This window comes from Suncus etruscus, chromosome X (genome assembly GCF_024139225.1).
Source record: "Suncus etruscus isolate mSunEtr1 chromosome X, mSunEtr1.pri.cur, whole genome shotgun sequence".
NCBI classification, from domain to species: Eukaryota; Metazoa; Chordata; class Mammalia; order Eulipotyphla; family Soricidae; genus Suncus; species Suncus etruscus.
This window is the reverse complement of record NC_064868.1, coordinates 55,928,676-55,947,444: the sequence shown is the minus strand read 5'-3', so window position 1 is coordinate 55,947,444 and position 18,769 is coordinate 55,928,676. Positions and strand designations below refer to the sequence as shown.

Below are 18,769 nucleotides of genomic sequence, written 5' to 3'. Positions count from 1 at the left end.
CAGGTCTAAGTTTTGGAGTGTTCTGTCTATGTTTTCCTCCGTGAACTTTATGGATCAAGTCTAATCTCAAGGTCTTTAATTCACTTTGAATTGACTTTTGTGTGAGGTGTGAGATATGGATCAATCTTTAATTTCTTTCACATGATTATCCAATTGTTTCAATAGCACTTTCTGAAGAAACTGTCTTTATCCCATTTCAAATCTTGGCTGCTTTGTCAAAGATTAATTGACCATATATTTGGAGGTTTGTCCCAGGATTTTCTATTCTGACCCATTGGTCTGAAAGTCTGTCTTTGTTTCAATACTATGCTGTTTTGATCACTATGGCTTTGTAGAAGAGCTTCAAGTTAGGTAATGAGATGGCTCCCAGTTTCTTGTTTTTCAATATGGATTTGGCTCTCCTAGGTCTTTTATGGTTCCTCACAAACTTTAAAATTGATAGTTCTAAATAATTTTTGTAGACATTATCATTTCATTCATAATAACACAACATATTCAATAAAACTGAGGAGTTTCATGGAAGAAATTGGATTAAAAAAACTTATCTGTAATGCTTTACAGTTATCCAAAATCAATTAGAAATAACAGATGCAGGGGCCGGATCAGTGGCACAGGCGGTGGGGCTTTTGCCTTGCATGTGCTAACCTAGGACAAACTGTGGTTTGATCCCCTGGCATCCCATATGGTCCCCCAAGCCAGGAGCGATTTCTGAGCACATAGCCAGGAGTAACCTCTGAGTGTCACTGGTGTGCCCCCCAAAAAAGAAATAGCAGATGTAGATATAATTAGCCCAAGGGAAAAATCCTTCAATGTACCTAGAAATAATTCTACAATTATGCCAAACCTTCATGTGTGACAAAAACATTTTTACTGAAAGAAAAAGTAAGAACAGAACAAATAGAAAAATAATGTTCATGTTTGAGAAGACTAAATATGGGTAAATATTTAAACTAAAATATTTACATATTCAAAATACACATACATATATAACTCCCCAGATGAGAGAAAAAAGCAATAAAGCAAAATGACAATGCAATCATACAATTAATTATTAGAAAGGTCAAATGAGAGCTAAGAACATTTTTATTCATTTTATTTATTACCCCTTTCCTTTCATTGTTGCCACTGCTATAATCATGAGGTTGGCATATACACTCAGCATATGGGATGATGCTGGGACTGAAGTTGTGGCCTTGGGCTTGCAAGAAGTCGCTCTCCCTCTAAGCAATCTCTCTTACCCCAAAAACATTTTTTGAAGTGTAAGTATGATGCCTATTTACTTGCTATCTAGAGTTAATGGATCCATTAATAAAGCCCTAATAAAACCATTTTGATTTGAATTTATTTGGATAAAATTTAAAAGATTTGTTAGTGGCAGCAGAAGGAGTGAACAAACCTTGGTGGTTTATCTTAGTTACTGAGGGCCAGAGTTTCTATAGGTGCTAGAAAAGGGGCGGGGTAGGCACTGGATAGTTGTACTCCTCATGATCAGGGCACCAGACAAGCACATTCACTGATAGCAGAAATGGAGCATGGATTTGAGAAGAAGCACCTTGGCCAGGGCATTCTAAAACAGAGGAACACAAGAACAGTGGACCACCAGATTCTGGCAAATGTAGCTGCACCAGAGGATGGTGCAGTAGGAGTGAGGCACCAGCTACAGTGAGACTGGCTTTGGGCCAGTGAAATATTTATGGGCCTGAGGATTGAACTGAGTAGTGAGGAAAGGTCCCCTCGCTAGCTTTCAGTTTTGAAATGCACTAAAACCAAGATATAATCTAAAAAAATAAAGTTATTTCATCAGCAGCCCTTTTGCTGGACATTTTTGGATAGTTTGGGAACTGAGGCTGGTAAGATTCTAACTACAGATCTAAAGGGGAAGGCAGATTCCCTCCTCAGGAAAGGAGATACTTCAGGGGAACAACAAACCCTGACATGCAAATCAAAGCTACAATGAGGTACCATCTCACACCACACCACACCACAGGTACCATCTCACACACACATCACAAAGAACAAGAATAATCAGTGCTGGCAGGGATGTGAAGAGAAAGGAACTTTTTATTCACTGCTGGCGGGAATGCTGTCTAGTCCAGCCTTTATGGATAACAATATGGAGATCCTTCAAAAACTGGATATTGAGCTCATATATGATCCAGCTATAGTACCATTCCTAGGGATTTACCCTAGGAACACAAAAATACAATTCAAAAATCCCTTCCTCACACCTATATTTATTGCAGTGCTATTTACAATAGCCAGACTCTGGAAATAACCAAGATGCCCTTCAACAGATGAATGGCTAAATAAACTGTGGTACATATACACATTGGAATATTATGCAGCCATCAGGAGAGATGAAGTCATAAAATTTTCCTATACATGGATGTATAATCTATTATTTTGAGTGAAATAAGTCAGAGAGAGATAGACATAGAATAGTCTCACTCATTTATGGGTTTTAAGAAAAATATAATACATTTTTGCAATAATTCTCAGAGATAATAGAGTTAAGGGCTGGAAGGTCCGGAAGGACCGGCTCACAATTTGAATCTCACCACAAAGAGCGGTTAAAGCTGTTAGGGAAATAACTACACTAACTACTAGCATGACAGTGTTAAAGAATGAGAGAAGTAGGGGCCAGAGCCGTGGCGCTAGAGGTAAGGCATCTGTCTAGCCCACACTAGCCTAGGATGGACCGCGGTTCCATCCCCTGGCGTCCCATATGGTCCCCCAAGCCAGGGGCGATTTATGAGCGCATAGCTAGGAGTAACTTCTGAGCATCACTGGCTGAGGCCCAAAAACAAAAAACAAAAAAAAAGTGAGAGAAGTAGAATACCTGTCGCTATTACAGGCATAGGTAGGGAAGGAGAGGGGACATTGGTGGTGGGAATATTGCATTGGTGAAGGGATGTTCTGTTTATGACTAAAACCCAACTACAGGGACTGGAGAGATAGCACAGCTGTAGGGCGTTTGCCTTAGATGCAGAAGGATGGTGGTTCGAATCCAGGCATCCCATATGGTCCCCCAAGCCTGCCAGGAGCAATTTCTGAGTGTAGAGCCAGGAGTAATCCCTGTGTGCTGCCCAGTGTAAACCCCCCCCCCACAAAAAAAAATCCCAACTACAAACATGCCTGTAATCATGGTGCTTAATAAAGCTTTAAAAAAGTAAAAATAAATAAACTGCACAAACTAGGACTTTTTTTTTTTTTGTGGTTTTTGGGTCACACCCGGCAGTGCTCAGGGGTTATTCCTGGCTCCAGGCTCAGAAATTGCTCCTGGCAGGCACGGGGGACCATATGGGACGCCGGGATTCGAACCGATGACCTCCTGCATGAAAGGCAAACGCCTTACCTCCATGCTATCTCTCCGGCTCCAAACTAGGACTTTTGATGAAGAGAAGAATCTCATGCCAGGAGGTGTCAAGGGAAAAGGTACTTTGACTTTCAGTGTTTGGGTTTGTTGGTCTTTGTTTCCTCTCACCCACCCTGATGCCTTGTCAGCGTTTGATTGTTCTAAATTCTTGAAGAATGTTGTCTGAATTTGAATAGGGATTGCATTGAATCTATATAGCTAAGATAGTCATATTGATAATATTGATTCTTTAAATCCATGAGCATGAATATTTTCCATTTCCTTAGGTTTTCCTCAATTTTTTAAGTGTTTTATAGTTTTCATAGTATAGGTCTCCCACCTCCCTTGTTAGCTTGATTTCTAGGTACTTGCTAGTTTTGGACACTATTATTTTCTTTTTGGGCCACACCCGGTGACGCTCAGGGATTACTTCTGTTTATGCGCTCAGAAATCGCTCCTGGCTTGGGAGACCATATGGGATGTGGGGGTTCAAACCGCAGTCCGTCCTAGGTTAGCAGATGTAAGGCAAACCTCCTATCACTTGTGTCACTGCTCTTGCCCCTGGACACTATTTTAAATGGGATAGACTCTGATCTCTTTCTCCCCTGAGTCATTATTTATTTATTTGTTCGTTTATTTATTTATTTTGGGTTTTTTGGCCACACCCAGTGACACTCAAGGGTTACTCCTGGCTATGCACTCAGAAATCACTCCTGGCTTAGGGGACCATATGGGACACCAGGGAATCAAACCATTGTCTGTCCTAGGCTAGTGCACACAAGGCAGATGCCTTAACGCTTGTGCTCAGGCCCCCTCTGAGTCATTATTTGTATAAAGGAATTTTTTAATGATCTGGTTGAGTGCCTTGCAACAATATTTTCATTCATGAGTAAATTTTAAAGTTAAAGAAGAATTAGAAGGCCAGAGAGATATTATAACAGATAAGGTGCTTGTTGCACGTGGCCAACCCAGGTTAAATGCCAGGAACTCAAATGGTCCCCCAAACCCACCAGGTTTGATCCCTGAGCAACACCAGGTATGACACCAAAACAAAAAAGTGAAAACAAAGAAAGTTCCAAGTTAAATGTAGTAATAAGTGTATGTTGCCATGTAAATGATATTATGGGCCAGGGCTATTAAAACTTTGTTCACTCCCACCTCTTTTTGCTGAAAAATTTTTCATGACCTTGTATATACAGGGACTTAACATAGGTATAAAAATAATTATTGAGAATTAACTATAAAGAGACTTATTTTTATTTATTCATTCATTTATTTATTTTGTTTCTTTGGGCCACACCCTGCAGCGCTGCTCAGGGGTTACTCCTGGCTCTGTGCTCAGAAATCGCTTCTGGCAGGCTCGGGGGACCATATGAGATGCCAGGAATTGAACTCGGGTCCATGTCGGGTTGGTCAAGTGCAAGGTAAACACCATACCACTGTGCTGTCATTCCGGCCCCTAAAGAAACTTATTTTATTTTATATTGATTTTTTGGGCTACACCCAGTGATGCTCAGGGGTTAGTCCTGGCTCTGTGCTCAGAAATCGCTCCTGGCTTGGGGGATCATATGGGGCGCTGGGGGATCAAACCGAGGTCCGTCCTGGGTCAGCCATGTGCAAGACAAATGCGCTACCGCTGTGCCATCTCGCCGACCCCAGAAACTTATTTTAAAATAATTAAAAATTACAGTTTTACGACAACAGATCGATACTCAAGCTACAAGCTAGACACAGAGGGGGACACACTTATACTAGCAGCCTGGGGTGGGGGGGGGTAAGGGAGAGGAGTATGGGACGCATGCTGGAAACAGAGGTGGAGGGAGGACAACTGTGGTGGTGGGAATTCCCTGATTCAATGTCAATATGTACCTAAAATATTACTGTGAAAGGTATGTACCGTATTTTCCGGCGTATAAGACGACCCCCTAATTTTACAGTTAAAACATGGGTTTAGGCCTATATTCGCTGTATGGGACAGAACATTCCTGTGTTGCAACTGTATGTACCACAGTGAGCCAATCACAACAAGCAAAGATTCAAAGGTTATACTGTAATAGACTTCCTCTCTGACTCTGGCCAATCAGAGCAGGCTTTTTACAGTGTAGATTCGGGTCCAGAACATTGTCTAGTTTGCATGCATAAAAAGCCTGCTTGGATTGGCTGAGTTAGAGAGGCGGTCCGAGCAGCCTGGCAGTGATTGGTCCCTTATCATAGGCACCTTTTTTGGCAATTCCCTGGTGGTGTCAGTTATCGACATATTGAAACATTTTTCGGGATATACTCGGCCTATAAGACGACCCCGATTCTCGGTTGACTTTTTTTTTTTTTAGTTTCAAAAGTCGTCTTATACGCCGGAAAATACGGTAATCCACTTTGGTCAAAATAAAAATTATTGTAAAAAATAAAATAAAAATTACAGTTTTAGTGCCACATATAGCTATGTTCAGTGTTTATTCCTGCCTCTGTTTAGGGATTACTCCTGGCAGGCTTGAGGTGCTAGGGAATGAACCTGAGTTAGTGGAGAGCAAGGTAAGTGCCTAATGTGCTGTCGCATTGCTAAATTTACAATTAAGGGGCCAGAGAAACAGCACCAGGGTTAAGGTATTTGAACTGCATAGGGCTGACCCTGGTTTGATCCTAGAACACCTTATGGTCTCCTGAACACCTTCAGGAATGATTCCTGGAGCAGAGTCAAGAGTAAGTCCTGAGTACTAGCAAGTGTGGTGCAAAACTAAAAATAAAAATCACATAAAGTTGAAGTTTATGAAGAAAGTTATAAAAATATTTAATAATATATCAAGTATTCATTGTATTATTACATAATCCACTATAGTTTTTAGAACTATAAATACATAGTAAGACATAAAAAGGCTGAGAACATAAGAGTAAAACAGTAGAAGTGGCCCTCTTTAGTTGGCATTTTGGCAGTTTTTCTTTTCTTTGGTATTTTCTTTATTATTTTCTATGTTTTCTTAATATTTTAAAATAAAAAATAATAGCTATAGTGTTTGTGTGTGAAGGAAATATTGGCTAGAATTGGGATTATAAATGGAGTTCTCAACAACAAAAATTTCTGCAGACTGAAATTAAAATGAGGGCTGTGGAGTATTGGGATTTTAGAATTAGCAGTTGGAGAACTATACTTTCTCAGGCCTAGAATTAACAGTGGAAATTCATGGAAATGCAGTAAGATATATATAAGGGCCTAATATATAGAAATTTGGTTTTAAAATAATTTGTAGTACAATGAAATTACATTCACCCATTAAAATAAGATTTCGAGAATATTTAGCTGATCGATTAAGGGTCCTCCATAGTACTGAGATTATAAGTGAAAATATATGTGCAAATATATACTTGCTGGGCAAACATATATGTTTCTTAGATTCTCAGTTCCTGGGCTCTAGAGGGTAAAAATTCAAACTGGGCAGATATAATTACAATTAGAGTAACAAGAAAATGTTGGGTAATGCTTTGGTCATCTTTCTATCTTAAATACTGAAGAAACAGTGTCCAAAACCAAAACCTTATCTCTAGTTGCAAGTAAAACGTCGCTTTTCTCACAGGCCAAATTCATCATGCATCCCAGACAGAGCAGAGCTTATCTAGTTCGCGCTATTATCTCCTCTTTTGTATTCACAGCTGCAGGATCATATAAAATCTCCTGGACACTTGCACAGCCGCCCCAAATAATGCTGGGAGAAAAACAAAGCGAGAACGTTTATCAAGGGCGTGCTCTGTGCCCGAAGTGAGAGTTCTAAAGGGTGGCACCCAGTCGTCTTCAGCTCTCCACACCACAGACCTGCTAGCCCTCGGTACCCCCATTCCTCACTAGGCAGCTGGTTAATTTTCAGGGTATATCAAATCCCATCACGTCACCCTTTAGTGGTGACGTGATGCCACCGCTCGACTTCCCAGTTCCTTAGCGACTGTGCCCTCGGCCGGGGGTGGGTTTGCCGCGCGCACGGCGAGAGCAGCTCGAGCGGGTCCCCTACGTAGGAGCCCGGCGGCACGGCCGAGGGAGCGCCCTCCCCAGGGGCAGGGGCGGGCCTTCTGCAACGGGGGCGGAGTCTCAGATCCAATGTGAAGACAGCCTGAGGGGCAGGTTTTCCTCGGAGGGCGGAGGGCTGGCTAGGGGACCTGGGCTGAAGCTGGGCCATGAATACGGCGCGATCCTGCGGGCCCCGCTGGAGCGATTGCCGCTAAGGTTAGCGTGGTCCTGCGGGCTGGGGAGGGGGGGTAGCAGGCTCTGCTGTCCCGCCGGTCGACGGTTCCGCGCTGGGGGTGGTTTTGCCGGGACCCCGAGGGGAGGCGCGGTGGGGGCGGCCTGAGCCAGTCTGGATGGGGGGCTTGCGGCCTGTCCCAGTCACCCCCCCCAACCCCGCCTCTGTCCCCTCCCCCAGGCTTCGCCGGTGCCTGCCGAGAGCTAGCTGCATTTCGGGCCGGTGGCGGCGGTCAGCGCAACGGGAGAGATCGGCCGACTGTGGGGATGCGAGGTACCTGCATTCGTCATGGCCAAGTGCCCCTAGAGAGGGACTAGAGGCCGGTGTTCAGCATTTCGTACCCGGGTTCAAAGAGGGAGGCCTCCGAGGAGGGGAAAGGTGAGGGGCGGGCCGGCTTCGCGGGTAAACTACTAGGCATTACACAAACACATATACACGCGCGCGCGCACACACACGCACATGCACACACGCGCACACATACACTCGCGCGCGCGTAGACACACACACCTAAATGGCTCCGTTGCGCGGGTAATACTAGGCATTGCGCACACCCCCCCCCCACCCACACCCCTAAATGATGCCAAACACATTTATTTCAGCCTATTTTTTTTAAATTTATGTTATGTAGATCGTTCCATACCAGTAATCTAATGTTCCTCAGAAGCAGCTGTATTTTATAATTTTATGAAATGTATCGAATAATTTCCGTTGGATGGGCATTAGCTTGCTTCCTTTTTGCGGAGGAGGGGACTATGACAAGCAAAGCAATAATGAATGGGTTTGTAGATATGTTTCCTGCACATGTGTGTTTTGGAGGATACATTCTGGGATTAGAAATAGTTAGAAAGTGTATATGCATTTTGAATTTTGACATTTTTGTCCAAATTGCCTTCCTAAAAGGCTGTACTTATTTACACTATTTTATGTTGTTGAGTACTCATTTTCCACAAGTAGAGCTAACACGAATTATAAATCTTTGTAATTGGAGCAGTTGAAAAGCAAATAATGATTTATCTGCATTTCTGATTGCTTGTGAAATCGAAAATAAAAATAAGTAATTGTACACGTAAAAGGCAGATATCAAGTCTTATAAGCAATAAGCATTTAGTATTTTTAATAATAAAAATCCCCACTCGCAATACAAAGAAAAAATAAACAAAATATCTAGAAATAAAGCACGGAACTTTACTAAGGACTATAATAAAGGGTATTTGCGTGCATGGGGAAAGGAATATCATGCTTCCACATAAGCAACTCAGTTTTGTAGTGATGTCCATTTATCCGGTGCTGATTTATACAAATGATACAATTTATACAATTGATACAATTTCAATAAATAGATCTAGTTTTTAGGTCTTAATATGGTTCTAAAGTTCACCCAGGAAACAAGGATGATTAAAAGATAAGATAAAGGTATTTGCATTGTATTGAAATGTTCTCTGTAGGAGCGATATTTACATCAGAATGCACAGAAACAATGTATCAATAGAAAAGCCCAGCAAGGTTTTTCTTGAGAAACATTTTTGCTCTTCGTAGAAAAACTGCCATATTAAAAACAAGCTTGCACACGAGCGCGTGCTCTCTCTCTCTCTCTCTCTCTCTCTCTCTCTCTCTCTCTCTCTCTCTCTCTCTCTCTCTCTCTCTCTCTCTCTCTCTCTCTCTCTCTCCCTCTCCCCCCCTCTCTCTCCCCCCCTCTCTCTCCCCCTCCTCTCACACACACACACACACACACAGACTCACACACATAACACACACCCATCACTTCTAGGAAGCATTTTGGAAATTTTCCTTTAAGGGCAGACTCCTTTGTTCAGAGAAAAATACTTTATTGAATGTTTGGGTTCTGCCTAAGACGTTAAAATTAGTGGCTTTGTATCTAGAAGTAATGAGATGAGCGTTTTTGTTAGATGAATCAAGTTAGCCTGCAGTGCGACGAGATGGAGTCTAGATATTATGTCTTCATTTCTTTACCGACCTAATGTGCGCAGATGTTATGTCATGGCTTTAATTTCATTTGTGTACTTATTGTTATCTAGAGCATCTTTTATGTTAGTGGAGAATGATTCCTGGGAGCAGGTAACAATGGGAGACCCCTTACTTGTCCTGTAAAATGGAGTTTGTCTGATCTAGCTATGGTTGGAAGCGTGAAAAGAAACAGGTTGCCTTTTAAAAATTTTCCTCCAGCACTAAGCTAGCTAGACAGACACCTTAGATGGGGGCGTAGGCAGTTTTCAGGACATGGCCGAGATTTGGCGCTGAGCTGTGTCATCGCGAGGTTTGGCAGCAAGCTCCGCAGTGGGTTGGAAACCTCGTGGTTGGCGAGATCCCTGCAGGACCGGAGCTTCCTCCCTTCCCCCGAAAAAGTCTCAGTCATTTTCGCCAAGCACCGCCTTTCTCCTTTTTAGGAGTGGGCCTTAGATCTCGCGAGAACTCGCGTTTCCTCCAGGCAAGGCGCGGGCAGCATCCTGCGGTGATTTCTCAGGTCTCGTCGAGGCTGAAGGCTGGTATCGCGATAGTTGTCAAGGCGTTTTCGGGACTGGCGGCTGCACTTTGGCTCCACCCCTCCGTGTTTCGTGCGTCATTTGCTTTTCACTCAGCTTAGCGCTGACGGGAGCGGAGTGGCTTCGCTTTGGGACGGAGGAGGGGTCCGGGAAGAATCGTGCTTCGGCTGGGGCCACCCCGTAGGTTCTGGCGCGGCGCGTGCAGGGGGCTGCAGGTCGGGGCCCCCTGGGGCAGCGAGGGGAGCTGTCGGCCAGCTCATCCTGTTCTTAGTCGTGAGTTCTCGCGGGAGCGGGCTGACGTACTCGTGGGATTTGTTGGCTGTGGCGGAGCTGGGGGGGGCAGTGACTAGGGTCGGTCCGCCTGCTGTTAAGATGGCGGCGGAACCTGCTGTTTGTTCGGGCCGGACCCGGGACTGAGCCGGGGCCGCCCACGTTTGTGACGCCTCACAGGTAGCCGGCGTGAAGGGGCTGACGCTGCCGAAACGCGGGGGACGCGACTGCATGCAGGCGAGGCGAAGAGCAGCCTGTATCTCGGTGGGCTGAGCAGCACCATTTCCCGGGCCTGCGCCGCGTGTGGGCCTTCGCCCCGCCAATTCGTCTACGCCTCCGTTGCTGCGCCGCAGTGGGCGGGTTGGGAAGGGTGAGGGGCGTGAGTGCCGAGTGCTTGGGAGCGAGGTCGGCGACTCTCCTGGGCTCCGTGGAAGGGGCCATCCAAAGACGACAGGTTGGTCTGCTCCTGCGCTTCCACCTCAGTCTTCCATCCCTGTCGTGGCGCAAACGAGCCTCCTCGATTTTCTTGGAGACCAGATCGACTTCAGCTCTTTATTGAAAATAGCTTTCTTCCGGGGTTCGAGCTTTGATATTTACCTAGTTCTATCCTATTTGAAGCGCCTCGGTAAGGCTGGAACGAATGACTTCTAAGGAAGAGCTCGGCTCCAGACCCTACCCACTGAGCTCCCTCTTCCACCAAACGCTTGACGCAGACAGTAAATACAAGCTTTCCTGAGCCCTGTGTTTATTTCACTTTTCTAAGATGGGAGCGAGGATTGGTCCAACTCTGTTGCTTGGAAGATTTTTAGGCAGAGCAATGAATTGGCTGGTGGTTGGATGACTGCTGTCTCTTCATTATTGGAGCCTTTTTTTGTACTACCCCCGCCCCAATAAGATATTGAAAAGGCTGTAGAAGATAAAACTTCAGTAAACTAACTTTATCCTTTTTCCTCATCAGCCATTCAGGAAAACCCAGTCTCACTTCTTCAAGTTGGGTAACTATCCCTGCCTGCTCTGGAGTTTTCTCCTACTGGTCTGTGGACATCTCTTTGCTGCTAACCCACCCATACACGCTTATTTATCTTTTGTCCTTAGCCATGCTCTTATTCCATCTTACAGAGAAGATATTACCCTTCTGTCAGACTATTCCCCACTCATGGTACTAGACAACAACTTTGATTCAGGACCTCCTGATCTTTGCTCAGTTGCTCTTTTATTTGTCCCCCCTCATACCACCACCTCTATAGCCACTCAAGTCCCTGACATTTTTAGGTTACATGTTCTGCATTGTTTACTTTCAGCTTAGGTGTGTCATAGATTGAGGGGAGATGGATATTTCCCTGTCAAGGGTTTGTGCTTTGTATTCACATCAAACTTGTAGCCTTGTGTGAATTTTCAATTATGTTTTTTTAGCATTATATTTTATTTGCTAAAATTAGTTTGTAAAGTGTGTGGCTTATTGCTAGACAACAATAAATTGTGGTTATTTAGATGTAAGAATACGTTGGCGTCTTGCTAGTTTATGAATTGGAAAAGATTTTTCCTTAGCTCCATTTTAGTACATTTTAAGGCCAGTCTAGATATTTCCCTCTTATCTCTGTGGTTCATGATATTTGATTTTCTCTCTCATCCTTCCTCCTCCCTCTCTTCCCCTCTCCCCCTTTTTCCTTTTAGGCTCTATAGTGTGCAGTTCTGATCCTGAGAGAGTGCTACACACTCCTAACCTTCCTTATTTTAGGAATTTCAGTGCAGAACAAATATCCTGAAATGAGCACCAGTTATAGTGTTCCTACACCCAGCTGTTCTGTGGTTGGGTACCACAGGACCCTTGTCTACTTGTTTGGATTTTTTTGAGGGCAGTCCTGACTTTTGCCCTATTATAGTAGTACCATTTGGTGGCATACTTTGATAAAAATAAAGGGAACTTTCAGCTTTTCACTGTCCTTTTTTTGGTTCTTTAGTTGCATCTGGGAATCTGCTAGTTAACCTTCCTTGAGAAGGGCAATGACAAGAAAGGATTTTTAAGTATACCTAGGCTTTTGAGGGAATTACTGTTCTTGAATACCTGCTGTTGTGTTTTTGCCATTTTATATTTTATAATCCTAGATATTAAATGAGTATTCCTAACTTGCTATTCACTATTCCTTACTGTTGAATATTTTCATTAGACCAGTGTGAGGACCTGCTTTCTAATTTCCTTGATTGTATGAATGATGTAGTTTGAAATAGGGATATGATTATGGAAAGTTTATCTTGGATGAAAAATGTATGTGGATACTAACTTTAGGATTTATTTTATAGTTTGAAGTGTTTTGCAGTGATAGAATTTTCCCCTTATTCAGTGGAGGTCAGGAGGTTAATTTAAGATTTGAGAATTTGCCTTCAGAAATACCTTACCCGTGTTTCTTTTTCCTACTATGGCCCCTTCTGGACTTATTTCTTTCCCATGCATTCTGTCCCCATCCTACCAGTTGGTTCTTCACTCTTGTGCATTTACCTCTCCCTCCCATTATGTGACCACTTGCTTCCATCTTGGGATATACTGGGGGGGCATATGGCCCCTACTTGAGAAATACTGTTATCTACAGTGGGTAACACAGTGACCAAAGATTAAGCATGAACTTAACTCTAGAATAAATCTGGGAATGATCTAGGTATTACCTAAAAGATATAATTTAGATATCTGAGAAGGGGAGTGGCAATATTAGTTAAAAACTTTGCCTAAGATTCAGTGGCAGAGTTCAACCTGAGTTTCCAAGGTGTTTAATATTTGTCTCCAGCTATGGCCAAAAAACATATCTGAAGGTGGAAATAATGTTTGTGTGCATTTTTCACAAAAATGTTTAGTGCTTCAGTATACAGTGAGTTTATGAAATTGTGTATAAATAGAAAATTAGTGTATCTTTTATTTCATCTGGATTGAGAACTGATAAGTTTTTAAAAAGGGTGTTGTCTAAACTTCAGAATAATTGTTTTAGCTCTTTCTGAATTCTTGTTACTATTTAAAGTAGGCCCTAAAATGCAAATTGGTATGTGATTACTGCTGACTAAGAAATAATAATGGATATGGTCGAACATTGATATAATGACTAATTCCCTTCCATCCTAATAAATGTATATCTCTTCCCTGTGTCCTACCTTTCTATCCTCCCTTTTTGTAGGTCTACCAACACTCTGAGCAAAGTGAACTTCAGAGGAACCAGCAGACCAAATTTTTAGAAGGTTCAGGAAGCTGTTGAAGTGTTGGAATTTCCCACCAGGATGAGTATGATTGGCTGTGATTTTAGGTTAGTTTTTATAGATCTTTGAAGGTATATTTTATTTTTTGATATGGAGACTGGGGGTTGTCTCTTACCATTCTATAATTAAAATACTTTGATGTCTTCCATTGTCTAGGTCTATAAAAGCATTGCTTGCTTACTGCATTTTTTTTTGCTTACTGCATTTAAATGGAGTTCGTGGCTGAATTAAACTAGATGCTATCTACACATAATTTTTTTTAAATCACTCTGTGCTGGGCCGGAAGTATAGCACAGTGGTAGGGCATTTGTCTTGCACAGGCAAACTGATCTGGGTTTGATTCCCGGCATTCATACCATCCCAGAGCTTGCCAGGAGCAAATTCTGAAGAGCAGAGCCTGGAGTAACCCCTGAGCACTGCCGGGTATGACTGCCCAAACAAAAAACAAACAAAATAAAAATTTCAAGATAGTACATCTAGCAAATATATTTTAAAAGTTACAAAAAATATGGGGCCGGAATGGTAGTGCAAGCTGTAAGGCATCTTCCTTGTGCGCGCGAGCCTAGATTGGACCGTGGTTCAGTCCCCCCAGTGTCCCATATGGTCCCCCAAGCCAGGAATGATTTCTGAGCGCATAGCCAGGAGTAGCCCCTGAACGTCATAGGGTGTGGCCCAAACCCCCTAAAAAAGGTTACGAAATAAGCACCCAAGAATTAGATACCTTCATGTGTCCATCATCAGCTTTTAACAGTTAAGACTTGGCAGCCATTTCTATTTGATTTGTTTTTGCCTGCTAATCTTTATTTCCTATATTATTTTCAAATAAACTCTTGCTGTTATTTTGATTTGTATAATCGTTTTATCTCCAAAAGCTAGAAGTCTATAAACAGTCAAACCATTATCACAGTCAGGGAGTTAGTTCAAAGGGTTTAGAGTACATGCTTTGTGTGTAGGACCCCAGGTTTAATCCAGCCTAGCACAGTTTTAGTCCTCCATCCGGCAGTAACTGGGTGTGGCCAAAATACTTCAAAATCTCTATTATCTCAAAGAAATTAGTGGTGATTTTTAAAATGTCAAGTATGAATCTGATGTTTAAAACTTTATATCTTGTTTGAATCAGGATCCAAAGAAAATCTAATTATCACAATGGAGGTTTGATAAGGCTCTTAAATTTATTTATTTATTTATTTATTGGTTTTTAGGCCACAGCCAGCAGCACTCAGGAGTTAACTCCTGGCTCTGTGCTCAGAAGTTGCTCCTGGCAGGCTCGGGGACCATATGGGATGCCGGGATTTGAACCATGATCCGTCCTGTGTTGGCCGCGTGCAAGGCAAATAAATGCCTTACCACTGTGCTATTGCTCCAGCCCGTCTTAAACCTATTTTAATTTGCCGGTAACCATTGTTTTTTCTTTTTTATTCTGATTGTTGACGAAATTATCCTAGATTTTCCTAGCCCCCATTTGTTGATTAGATGACTTTTGGAGTAGCTAAACTATTCTGACTAAATCAAAGACCTTTGAAGCCCCATTATAATAGAACAATGGCAGTAATCTGCCATATTCCAATTTTAGTTGATGTTGCTGGCCCAGACAGGCACTCAATCCAAAAAAGTCATGGACTTTTTGTCTGTGGCAGTTTGAAATTAGTATAAAACATTTAAGTTTTGGCCCAACTTAGGTTTCACGTGAAAATAATATATATTACATAATACCATGATAATATAATATCATGATGTTATATTATCATGATATAATGATAAAACTAGGTAATGACCTGAGTGTTTTTTCTGGGTATTTCATTATTATTTCAATTTTCTTAGCTTAGTTTTTATTTCATTATTTTATTATTATTATTGTTTTTTATTTGTTTTGTTTTTTGGGCCACACCATTTACACTCTGGGGTTACTCTTGGCAATGTGCTCAGAAATCGCTTTTGGCTTAGAGGACCATATGGGATGATGGGAAATTGAACTGCAGTCCATCCTAGGCTAGCGGGTGCAAGGCAGATACCCTACAACTTGTGCCACCACTCTGGCCCCATATTTTTTGTAACTTTTAAAAAATATAATATTTGGGGCTGGAGAGATAGCATGGAGGTAAGGCGTTTGCCTTTCATGCAGAAGGACGGTGGTTCAAATCCCAGCATCCCATAAATGGTCCCTTGAGCCTGCCAGGGGTGATTTCTGAGCATAGAGCCAGGAGTAACCCCTGAGCACTGCCAGGTGTGGCCCAAAAACCAAAAGGATATATATATATATAATGTTTAAAATTATAATGTTCTAATTTTAAACCTTTTTTCTCAGCTGATTATTTCTCAGCTGCTCTGACCCACAGTGTCTAAGCTATTTAACTTAGTAATAGAATTTTTGAAATGCAATAACAGCAGTTTTTAAGAACTGCTGATTTTCAGCTGTTGCACACACCAGGAGTAACCCTTGTGCATCACCAGATCTGTCCCAAAAATAAAAAAGAATTGCAGTTTAGCCTATTAGTTCAACAAATTAGTTCAAATTAGTTCAACAAAAAAGAAACACTTTCTGTTGTTTTTTCCCCCAGTTTATTTCTTCTGGAAATGATTCCTCTGCCCCAGCTTAATTTTTAAGCTGTTAATTTCTTTCCTTTGTGCATCATTCGCCATCCTGGTATATGCTTATGTCCCTTCCATGATCAAAATTTAAGAATGGAAGCTTGACTTACAGGGCTTATAGCAAGGTCAGGTTTGCCTACTTTTAAATAAGAATTATTTCAAGAGGCCGGAGAGATATACAGCATAGGGAGTTTGCCTTGCACACAGCAGATTCAGGATGGATGGTGGTTCGAATCCCAGCCAGGAGTGATTTCTGAGCACAGAGTCAGGAGTAACCCCTGAGAACCACCGGGTGTGACCCCCCCAAAAACAAAGAGTTGAAGGTGCAAAGTGGGTAGAGGTTGTGAATGAAAATTTTTGATGTATTTACATGAAATAATGATGTGAATTATTATGCTATGGATTATGAGTTCAGGTTTTTCAGTTCTTTGTTCATTACTGAAGGAATCAGACCACCAGTTGAAAATTGAATATTGGGGGCTGGAGAGAGCACAGTATGTATGGAGTTTGCACGTAGCTGACTGGGTTCAATCCCTGCCATCTCATATGGTCCACCTGAGCCTGAAATTACTCAGAGTAATTTCTGAATGCAGAGTCAGGAGTAACTCTTGTGCATCGCCAAATGTGTCCCAGAAATAAAAAAAATTGCAGTTTAGCCTATTAGTTCAACAAAAAAGAAACATTTAAATATATTAGATATAATAATTATCCCTGTATGCCAGTTTGATGTAGTTAGGAAGCTTGAACAAGGTCATTTGCACTAATCTTATCCTGATTTTGTGAAACTAGGAAAAGTAGATTTGGGGAATAGAACTTTGCGTATGGTAGGCTGTTTTTATTATCTCCAATTTTATTCATATTTATTATAATATTTATTATCTCCAAATTAGCAAGATTACAATGGAAATGCTATTCCCTTATGTTAGATTTTTAGCCATGTTTTTAAAGTATTAAAATGCCAAATCTAGTTGCTTCGACAATATTTTTCCCTTAAAGTCCATGTTATTACCTCTTTTGCTATTAGATTAAAATGATTTATAGCTCTGTGTTTTACACTTTTAACTATTAGATTAATAGTCACAAGTATTTGGGCTCTGGTGATTTGCTTTATTGCCTGACTTTGAATGACTGATTGCCAGATATTTATATGTCAAGGATAATTCAGCTCAGAAGATTCTTTGCAAGCCTCTTGTTTGCTGTGTCATAGGAGTTGAGTTGTTAAAAACTTGAAATACTTGTTGATCAGCTTGGTCTTCTGGTTATATACCTTCAGGTACTGAAGGAATGACTATTGAGTAAAACAACATGTATGTTTTGTTTGGGGTAAGCAACAGCTGAGCTTTTTCAGTTTTTAGTTAGCTTAAAATTTTCTATTATGCAACTTAACGTAGAATGATCTAAAGACTTTAGCGTAGTGTTTTATAAAAAGTTGGAATTTGTATTAGATTCTCAGAAATTTATCACTAATGGAAATTGGCTTTGTATATAAGTTCAGTCTGTATTTCCAGTAGGAATAGGTGAATGTGAAAATTCATCAAACCCAAAATCTTTATTGTATAATATTAGGTATTGAAAATGATTTTCCTTTTTATTTTTTTTGTGGTTTTTGGGTCACACCCAGCAGTGCTCAGGGGTTATTCCTGGCTCCATGCTCAGAAATTGCTCCTGGCAGGCACAGGGGACCATATGGGACGCTGGGATTCGAACCGATGACCTTCTGCATGAAAGGCAAATGCCTTACCTCCATGCTATCTCTCCAGCCCCTGATTTTCCTTTTTAATGGCTAATAAAAGCTACCACCAAAGCAGGGAAGTACAAATTTTCTAGAATGACCATCTGTTGTAATGATTTAGATTTTAAAGATTATATGAACATAAATATGTATAACCCTTTTAGCATAAACCAGTTTTTTTTGGGGGGGGTCACACCTGGCAGGCTCGGGGACCATTTGGGATGCCTGGATTCAAACTACCGTCCTCCTGCATGCAAGGCAAAATGCCTTACCTCCATGCTATCTCTCTGGCCCCATAAACCAGTTACTTAAAATAAATTTTCTTGCTTTATCTTTGGTTTACAGTGCTACACAATTTTATATCCTCGCATCTGCCACCATTGTTTCTCATCCCCCTATCAATATAACTCTCTTCTACTTATTCTACAACCTTTCCTTTTCTCTCTGACAGCAACTAGAGTTTGCAGAGTCACTGACTTTACAAATGAAGTTTTAAAAGTTGATTGCTTTAGAAGTACTTGGTTTATTGTATTTGGTTCTTGCTTATGTTTGGGAACAATTTTGGAAGATTGCTTTAGTGACTCTGATTATTGGTTGTGATTAGTTTATTTGCTTGTGTGAGGCGTGCAATTATTTTTTGTCTCGTTTTATTTTTTGAGCCACACCTGGTGATCCTCAGGGTTTACCTTGGACCTGCACTCAGAATCACTCCTGGAAGGTTCAGTGGGCCATATGTGGATGCCAGAGATTGAACCTGGGTGTGCAAAGCGAGTTGTACAGCCTGTTGTACTGTCCTCCTGGCCCAGTGAGCCATACAACTTGATTTCTGCATCTTTTGCCCTTACACTAATTTTTTATT

At 41.7% G+C, this 18,769-nt stretch overlaps 1 protein-coding gene and 1 pseudogene across 4 annotated transcripts in view; both read left to right on the top strand.

Moving 5' to 3' along the window:
• Positions 1-7,190, top strand: part of LOC125998857 (diphosphoinositol polyphosphate phosphohydrolase 3-beta-like) — a 63,050-nt pseudogene extending 55,860 nt beyond the window's left edge.
• Positions 7,191-7,482: 292 nt separating this feature from the next.
• Positions 7,483-18,769, top strand: part of HUWE1 (HECT, UBA and WWE domain containing E3 ubiquitin protein ligase 1) — a 170,016-nt gene continuing 158,729 nt past the window's right edge. For 3 of the 4 annotated variants that reach the window (XM_049767132.1, XM_049767131.1, XM_049767128.1), the window contains exons 1-3: positions 7,483-7,562; positions 7,759-7,851; positions 13,511-13,636. The gene's annotated coding sequence lies outside the window, so the exon portion shown is untranslated. The remainder of the gene's footprint in view (positions 7,563-7,758; positions 7,852-13,510; positions 13,637-18,769) is intronic. The other variant, XM_049767129.1, reaches the window with a different exon arrangement.